We start from the raw sequence: 10,193 nt of genomic DNA on the forward strand, positions 1-10,193 counted from the left end.
AATATTTGTACTGAGGATTTAAGCTAAGGCCTCACAAAGGCTAGGCAAGGGTCCTCAACTAAGCCAAGTCTCCAGGCCTTTTTTCCTTTTATTTTTTATTTTGAAATCCAGTGTCACTAGCTCCCAAAAAAATAAACTTTAGGAAAAGAACCCATTTGTGAATTGGGAATTTTCAGTTCTGACCCCTTGGGAATGTTAGAGAACAAGAGAATCTTGTCAGTCTTTGAAATATAGGTTACAAAATACCCCCTAAGTGAAAAGGTGAAGGGAATGGAATTATTAAAGCTGGAGAAGAAGAAAAGATGAGAGGTAATTTAATTATGGAGGGGAGACTGTTTGGGGAGTGTGGAGCTTCCCTCGCACACACTGTAAGGGGATGAGTCTCTTTATGGTATTACTCTGAGAGGAATGACTTGTGGATTTTATTTCAAACATTTGAAAAGTTCATCAGGCATAATTTACATATGATCTGTGTTGAAGAACAAGAAATAGTGAATGCAAGATCTTTCCAGAAGCATTACTGTCCAGAGTCATCCTAAGACAGTGCAGTCTGTTCAAATTTTGAGAAATGTGACATAAATCAAAAACTGTCATTCATAATCCATACTAGAATACTTCTATCTAAACCTGGCCACTTTTCTATTCAAATAAATAATTATAATATAAAGACTAGAAACACGGCTAAAGAGATGACTCAGAATGTAAAGCTCTTGCAAGCAAGCCTGTTTACCTGAGTTCACATCCTCAGAACTCATATCAAAGCCAAATACAGAAGGACACATGCCCTTTAATCCCAGTGCAGGCAGCCCTAGTAGGAGATAGGCTGAGGAAAGGTGATGAGCTAAAGCTCACGGGCCAACTAGCCCAATGAATGCATGTGTGAGCAAAAAACTCTGTCTCAAACAAGGTAGAAGGCATGGACAGACATCAAACATTGTCTTATGGCATATGTAAGACTACCACAGCATGCACATATCCATACAGGGGCAGGGAAAGAGGGAGAGAGAGAGAGAGAGAGAGAGAGAGAGAGAGAGAGAGAGAGAGAGAGAGAGAGAGAGAGAGAGAGAGAGAGAGAGAGAGATTTAAACCAAGCATTTTAATTTTAAATTAGGCTTCCTTTATGTATTTTTCAGAAGGGATGGAGATGTTACTTCAGATATAATACTGTATCCCAATTTGTCATTTTCTTAAACCAATCTGAAACAATGAAATGACAGCAGTAAATCTGCTACTTGGAACCTTAAATGATTTACATGGCTCTGGGGCCTCAGTCTAACAGTTGGTTTATGATGTGGTTTCAGGATAACACATTTAAGCCTGATTTGTTCCTTCCTCCAAAGCTGACATGAATCCATAAAGCCTTTAAAGGATGACTCTAAAATATACAAAAGAATTCTCTGAGGCATGTTTTCAGATTGTTTATGTAAGGTTTTTTAGATTTCTGACTCCCTTCATGAACTACTGTGGGATGCTATCTCCAGGCTAGGTGATAAATGTATAACATCAACCAGACAGATACCACTCAGATACCTGCTCCATCCAGTATATTCCTCACTCATCTTCTACTCTATGGATCTTAGGTGCTGTGTGCATACTATAAGTGCTGATTGCTTAGTCCACTGAGTCAGAACCTCTGAGTTTGACTGACTCTGGACCCCAGACTGGGGAGCCAGCATTTTAACAGGTTCTAATGAAGGTAATCAGAGAAATGTAAGGGGTCTAGCACTGCTCACTGTCGATTTTCAGTTCTAGCTCTGGGAAAATGATGCTTAGGAGAGCCTGACCCACAGATGCTCAACTTTTTCAAAGAGATTGCTGTATGTGTAGGTTAAGGGCAACAGTGGCTTTCCCTGTATGACTGGCTTCTGCTGCCCAGACCCTCCCTCCCAAGCGCACAACCTTGAATTGCAAAAACCTGGCATGTTTGTCTTTGGCTGCACAGCCTCCTCTCCAGCCTACCTGCCTGTAATTGAGGCTTCTGTCCTCTATCCTATTCGTCTTTATTGCCCTCTTCTCTCCCACAGACCACAGTCTGTTCTCACTGGATGCCTCCACTCTCTGACAAAGCTCTCTATTGCAAAGAGAACCTCTCAAGGCATTTGTTCCAAGCAGCACATCCCATTTTCCCCTGTTTTGTTAAACATGGTTCCAGAGGCCTCTCCTAGGAGCATCTATCTGTTCCAGAGATTCTGGACTCCAGAGGTTGGTCTTCCTTGTACTCCAATGCCCATCCTAAAACAGGCTGGAAGCTTTGGAAGGCTCGAGGGAACCACAGATACATGAAAGATACGTTGATTCCAATGGGTGGGTATGATGCTTTGACATGCAGGCTCTCAGACCATTGCAATTTCTCCATGCTGATATCCATTCTAGAAGCATCATGATCCCACCTTTACATTGCTATCATCTCTGGTCCTTGGGAGTCAAACTTCAGTGCATTTTCCCACAGGAAGTCTTCCTTGGCCTTAGACATAGAGCAGTTGTTACTGTTTCAGGGACCCTGTATGCATAATCCTGGAACCCAGCCTGGTCCACAAACTTGCCTGTTTATCCAAACCTTCCTTGGGAACAAGAGTTCAGTGTCCAACATCATCCATGGTATACAGTCAGTACTCAATAGGTGTCTGCTGGGACAATGAGATACTAACATAACCGGTAAGGTGAGGTCCTCACCTCAAACCTTCCATAAGCATTGTCACTCTCACCAGATTGTGCTAAGAATGAAAGTGTCTCTTCCCACACATATGACACTGTCGTGCAGGAAGGTCCCCAGGGACAGGGACTGCATTTACTCATCTTTACATCCCGGTAAGCACGTAGCAGTTAGCATGGATAAAGTTTCTTCCTTCCTGTGTCTCTAAATAAGGATACCTTTGGCATTTTAACTAAGGCAATCCTTAGCTGTAAGATATCCTTGTACATTGCTATCATTTTATGTCTACTGGATGCCATCAGTATCCCTCCCATCACCTTGGCAATGCAAACACACACATTTGCAAATGTCCTTGAGGAAAAATTCAAGGAAAAAAAACCACTGCTTCCTGTGGTGAGAATCTAGAGTCTGCTGGGTTCTTCATCACACCTGAGTGAGAATAACTGAGCTCTGAAGCAGTACCCCATATGGGCTGACACTGGACTGTGGCATTTGTGCAATGGTCAGGGGTAAAGGTTAGAGGAGACATCAGCCACACATAACAGTCAGTAGTACGCAGTCTTAAAACTACAGTTTTTACTAAACACTATTATTTCCAGGCACCAGGCACTGTGTCACACATACATAGCTGCTTAATCCTTAGAGATACCTACCAGGACCCAGTTCACAAAGAAGAAAACGGAGATTCAAGCCATTGACCCAAATCAGTGCATTTGACAAGACTGAAAGTCCTTTGGGGGTATCTGACTCCACTCTAAAAACTTTTTCAGAAATAATAAATCCCAATTCCAAAGATGAAAGTATATTGCTAAAAAACTACAGTGCTGGGACTGGCAAGATGGCTCAGCAGTAAACTGTTTGCCAACAAGCCTAATGGCCTGAGTTCTGCCTAGAGACCCACATGGGAGAAGAAGAAAACCACAAGTTGTCCTCTGATCTCTACATATGTACTGTGGCACATAACATATGCACACACATACACACACTCAGACACATATTAAACAAACAAACAAACAAACAAGCACTATGGTGTGTGTTGATACAGGCTTGTAATCCTAGTACTTGTGAGCTAAAGCAGGAAGGCGGCGAGTTTGAGAGCAGCCTGTCTCAGAAAACAAAAATAATAATTGTAACCATTTAGCCTCTTCTATGTCTGCCCCAGCTCCCAAATAATGGCAAGGAAGATTATCTTTATTTCCAATGCTTTTGGCCTTAAGTTAGGCTTGTTCCCAGCTAGCTTGTAACTCAGATATCCCATTTAAAGTAATTGAAGTTCTGCTACATGGCTCATTACCTCTCCCCAGTTTTATACATTGGATTTCCCCTGTAATTCAGTGGCACATCTCCCTGCCTCACTCTTTCCAAGGGCTCCTGGTTGTGCCACCTTCTATTTTACCTTTTAGGTTTTTAATTTTTAACCAATAAGAATGTACCTTAGACAGGTAAGGAAGGACAGAAACGTATCCTCATACAATGCATATAAACATTATCTCTACAAATAACTTTTAAAAACTTGTCATATCCTATTAATTGCAGCATGGAGTAGTGTGTTATGGAATGTATTCTTTATGGCATTAATTTAGCTGGGTGTCAAGTGCTGCAAGGGTGATGGGGTGCATCGACAGTGAGGTTTGAGAAATACTTCAGGGATGAGGTACGAAGAGAGCTAGAAACAGTGGCAGTGAAGAAGGGTAACTCAGTCTTCAGGTGACTTCCGGTGATTTCAAGATGATGGTTAGCAGACAGGAGGGAATCCACAGAAGGACTTGCCTGCCAGGAAGTGATTAGAAAGGAACAAAGAAACTAGCTCAGATTAGGCTATAGGGAAGGGCTGACTCATAAAGAGCTAGCAATCTTTCTAATAATTTCTTAGTAATAAGGATAGTAATGCTGATAGGTACTGTATATTGAGTACTATTTACTATCAGTTTTAAGATGAAAAACTGTGGCCTGTGGAGGTTGGTTAAGTTCCAGTAAGGCAGATCAGGAACCACAGATCTCAATTTGAAACCAGGTCTCTCTAATGTCCTATCTTGTGATTTGAAACCCTCAAAACTTCTCAAGTGTTAGAGCTTAACACTTTTGCTGTTTGAATATTCAAATCAAATCCAGTCCCTATGGGCTTCTTAAGTTTGTGTTATAATTCTGCCTTTATTTTCAGTACTCTCTTTAGCCAGAAATCCAGGGCATATTATATATTATTTATTTTTCTAATATGATCTTAGTTCAGTGCCTTTAATTCCTTGTTTTGTTTTTGTTTCTAGGCAAGGTCTTACTATGCAGCCCAGGTTGGCCTTGAATAGGAACTCTTCCAGCCTTGGCTTCCTGAGTGGTGGGATTAAAGGCATGCACCTCCCATATTAAGTTTTTTACTTCTAATTTTGTTCTAATCTTATAGGTTTCCTTGTTCTGCTACATAGTTTATTTTCAATAGAGTATTTATATCAATAATGATGGTTCATCCAAATTCCAAGCATAGCTAGCATAGGACTCGGACCTCTCTTACCATTTTTCACATTTGTCTTTCCTTCTCTACAGATGTTGGTGCCTTTTTTTTGTTGTTGTTGTTTTTTTTGTTTGTTTGTTTGTTTTTGATTGTCGAGACAGGGTTTCTCTGTGTAGCCCTGGCTGTCCTGGAACTCACTTTGTAGACCAGGCTGGCCTTGAACTCAGAAATCCACCATACACCTGCCTCTGCCTCACGAGTGCTGGGATTAAAGGCGTGCACCACCACGCCTGGCTATTGGTGCCTTTTTTGAAGAGGAAGAGGGCATGTGGTTGCGCTATAACTTCCAGGCCCCAGTGGTTACTGTGGGAGAGACAGACAGTAGGGCCGAGAATTCTGCAGACCAGCAGCAGCACTTGACCTGGACCAGGAGCAGATCCACTTCAGCTTCAGCATTACCAAGGCACCCTGTATACTCCTCTATGTCAGCTCTCTCACCACTGACTTCCTAGCTGAGCTGGTCAAGCCCACAGCTAAGGGCAAGCATGCCTAGCCTTCTACCTCCAAACAGTAGTCAGACAGAAGATGCAAGAGTCAGAATTGTTCTTGGTTGATGGCTTATTCCCCGTGGGATGCTGAGCAAAGTACCTGACTCCTTTGAACCTCTTTGCTATCCAGAATCAGAAGAACAGCTTGTCAACTGAGTGCCTACCCCAACAAATTGATGTAATAATCTCAGGCTCTTTTCATATGAAGTGAACATGAGATGGTTTCACATGTATAATGATTCCTCTTATTCCTGTCAAACAAATACCTTTGCTATTGTGCAATGCAGTGGCATGCTCTGAAGTAGTAAAAATAATCACAGATTAATCAATGAGCTCTCCTAACTCTTGATAGTGTGTCAATAGATTCCAATAAAATGTAGGATCTCTCAATAAAAGTAGAAAATCAGAAAAAAGCCTCTCTAAATTTTATACTCACAAATATATCCATACAGAGACAGTTGCTGGAAGAATGGGGGGGGGTTCACTTGTGGATCCTTGGAAGTCTAGTCAGTCTTGAAGTACATAAACCTCTTTTTTAGACCTGGGCATGAGGAGTGTTAATTAAGGTGTACACTTATGTGAAGGTCAGAAGACATCCACAGGTGTCAGTCTCTGCCTTGCCTCTTCTTATTGTTCACCACTACATGGACCTCTTTAGCCCAAGCAATTCTTGGGGTTATCCTGTCTTCACCTCCCATCTCAGCATCACCATGCTGGAATTATAGACATAAGCTACTGCTTCCAACTTTACATGGGTTCTGAGAATCAAGGCTAGGGTCCTCACTCGTATAGCTAGTACTCTACCCACTGAATCATCTTTCCAGTTATTTGAAGGCATCCTTTTATATCCTTTATTAAATGTGTTCTTTGATAGTTTCACACATAGATAGTATATTCTGAGTCTTGGCACCCTCACCCTCTCTTATCATCCTTCACCCCTTTTACCACACCCACTTCATACTTTCAAAGCCTTTCCCTACATTCATATCTTTTTTGCTTTTTTAATTAATTAATTTACATCAAATGCTGCCTCCTTCTGGTCCCCCCACAAAGACCCATCCCTCATCCCCTTCTCCATTGAGAGGGTATACCCCCCCTAGATATCCCCCCAACCCTGGCTCATCAAGTCTCTGCCAGGGTAGGTGCATCCTCTCTCACCGAGGCCAGACAAGGCAGCCCTGTTGGGAAACAGATACCACAGTCAGGCTACAGCTTTAGGGAGAGCCTCTGCTCCAGTTGTGAGGGGGCCCACGTGGAGACTGAGCTGGATGTCTGCTACATATGTGCCAGGGTCCTCATTTAAGCCCCTGTGTGTTCTTTGGTTGGTGGCTCAGTCTCTGATTGCTCCCAAAGGTCTGGTTAGTTGTCTTTGTTGGTCATCCTGTGGGGTTCCTATGTCCTTCAGGGCCTTCAATCCTTCCCCCCAACTCTTCCATAAGAGTCACTGACCTCCATCCAATGTTTGACTGTGTGTATCTGCATCTGTTTCAGTATATCTCAGAGGACAGTTATTCTAGGCTTCTGTATATAGGCATAACAGAGTACCATTAATAGTGTCAGGGACTAGTGTTTGCTCATGCATGGTGTGGGTTTAAAATTTGGCCAGTTATTGGTTGGCCATTCCTATATCTCTGCTCCATATTTGTCCCTGCATTTCTTTTAGACAAAACAAATTTTGAGTCAAAAGTTCTGTGAGTGAGTTGGTATCCTTATCCCTCTACTGGGGGGTCCTACTGGGTAGTCTCCTCAGGTTCCATTTCCCCACTGGTAAGCATCTTGGCTAAAGTCACCCACATTGACTCCTGGTAGCATCTACCATCTCAGTTCTCTGGGTCTTCTTAAAGATTCACCTCATCCCACTCACCCCTGGCAGCTGTAGTTTGGATCTCTCCTGTCTCTCCACACACCTGACCATGCCCCCCATTCCCCTCTCCCTCTCCTCTCCCATCTTCTTCCCTCTCTCCCTCTGCCTCCTATGACTATTTTGTTCTCCCTTGTGTCATGGGTATTCTGTACCTTATGGCTAATATCCACTTATTAGTGAGTATATACTATGCATGTCCTTTTGGGTCTGTGTTAGTTCCATGCATTTACCTGCAAATTTCATGATATCCTTGTTTATAATAGCTGCATTCCATTGTGTAAAGGAACCACATTTTCTGTATCCATTCTTCAGTTGACAGGCATTTGGGTTGTTTCCAGTTTCTGGTTATCGTGAATAAAGCTGCTATGAACATCGTGGAGCACATATCCTTGTGGTATGGTGGAGCAGCTTTTGAGTATATGCCCAATAGAGGTATAGGTAGGTCTTCAGGTAGAACTATTTCCATTTTTCTGAGAAACCACCAGATTCATTCCCAGAGTGGTTCTACAAGTGTGCAATCCCATCAGCAATGGATGAGTGTTCCCCTTTCTTCACATCCTTGCCAGCATATCTTGTCACTTGAATTTTTGATCTTAGCCATTCTGATTGGTATAAGGTAGAATCTCAGGTGATTTGTATTTCCTTGGTGATTAAGGACTCTGAGCATTTCTTTAAGTGCTTCTTGGCCACTCGAGATTCCTCTATTGAGAATTCTTGTTTCATGGACACTAAGTTTAACTAATGTGCATCTATCCATTGGAGCATGATAGGCTCCTCAGTGGATATAAAACTGAAAACAGTGTTTGTCCCTCACCCAGAATCCATTGGTAGGCAATAGTTCAGCAGGGAGGAATAGGCCAAGTAGGCCCCTCCTACTCTGTGCTTGACAGTTGACAGGCCCATGAGGGCCATTCTCTGTCCACTAAGCCAAAGGAGCCAAATGAGAATATGCAAATAATTTTGACATTCAGCGGTGCCCTCTGTAGAAGAGTCTTGTAGGAAAGAAGTATACATATAAACATGCACTCTAACCTATATGTACAAGTGTTTTAGGTGTGTGAAGGAGGATAACTCTTTAACTCATTCTTATGAACTTTGTGAGCTAAAACAGACAATTTCTCTCCTACTGGCCATCTCTCTTCTTGCTCTTTAATAGATATTCCAGTGTTAGGGCATCTTAGAGAACAAGATTTTCTTCTATGAGAGCCAAAATATTACAATTGAGCTAAATATTTGAGAATTGTGAATTTTAAAATACACTCTCTGGGCAATGCACCCAGTTTTTAAAAAAGAAAAAGATGAAAGAAAAGTGCATCTCCCAAAGTCTAGAGTTTTCCTTTTATAATTGATTAATTTTTAAAAAGCCCAAATCAGAAACTTTACCATGAAGATGTTCACTGTAGTATTGTTTATAAATATAAGTGAAAAGAATCCAGAAGGTTCACTTTAGTAAAGAGTATAAAGGAGAGCCATTGTTTTATGAACTATCATGTGCCCATTAAAATAGTGTTTAGGCAAAGTCATTAAAGACATAGGGGCAATTCATATAATATAAGGCTACACTCAGGAAAAGCATACAGTCTTGAATGCACAGTATCAGCTCTAGAAACAGACATGGATAAACCAGAAGAGCAACAGTGAGTACGTAGACTGGGATTTTTATGCATGGCTTGTTCTTCACAAATGACACCATTCTGTGCATGTCACATGCTCACGTTGAGTGTCACTTTTCTAGTAAAAAATAAATAAGTAAAATCAGAAAGCAACAGCTCAAGAGAGAAGAGTGCTCAACCCCCATGCTTCAGGGGCTCAGGCAATTACTGGCCTGAATCAGGCTCAGCGGGTGTTTTAATCCATTCCTGTTCTCCCTTGTGTACCAGCCTCCTAATAGGCAGACATCCTGTGGCTTCCCATATTTTAGAAGAGGAGTCTTTCGTCTTGAGTGTATCAAGAATCTGATGAGCATGTACTAGTGGACACTGTGCTGTCTGCTCCTCTGTTACTTCCTTGCTAAATTTGCTGCCCAGCTGTATATATGGTAATATCCATGCACATTGCCTATGTCCACACAACATGCATGGTGTCCTGTGTGGGCATTTATTATGTGAAAGAGCTTCAGTCAATCGATTCTACAGTAATGGTTCCCAGATAATGGTGCTCACCTATGCACAGCACTCTCCTAAGTGCTTTAGAGGAATTGATTCTGATGACTCCCATAACTGTGTGGTAGACATAATTTTCATCCTTTCCTCTGGATGGCAAACAGGGTGCATAAGGATTAATAGTCTTGCACAATCAGCTTGTGAGGGGTATGTGTGGCTCTCTGGATGTAGGTGTCTGAATCCAGGATCGAGCTCTCTATTGCAGGTATCTCCAAAATATTCTGGTTGTGTTTGGAAAACAACACATTTTCTTTGGAAGCAAACCTTAAAAGTGTTGGGGGAAATGTAGCCATTCCACTCTCCAAATACCACATCTACCATTATATGCAACATCTCCAAATACCATTGTTAGCTGAAATTTATAGTAAAAAGGAGAATGTTCAAAGGAAGTGTTCAGGAGAGAGAGAGAGAGAGAGAGAGAGAGAGAGAGAGAGAGAGAGAGAGAGAGAGAGATCACCAGTAAGGTCTATGGATGCCAGTGTACAGGGGAGGCTGAAGACTAAACAATTTAAAAGTCTTA

This window comes from Mus caroli, unplaced genomic scaffold (assembly GCF_978045245.1).
Source record: "Mus caroli unplaced genomic scaffold, Mus_caroli_1 scaffold_7, whole genome shotgun sequence".
In the NCBI taxonomy this organism is placed as follows: domain Eukaryota; kingdom Metazoa; phylum Chordata; class Mammalia; order Rodentia; family Muridae; genus Mus; species Mus caroli.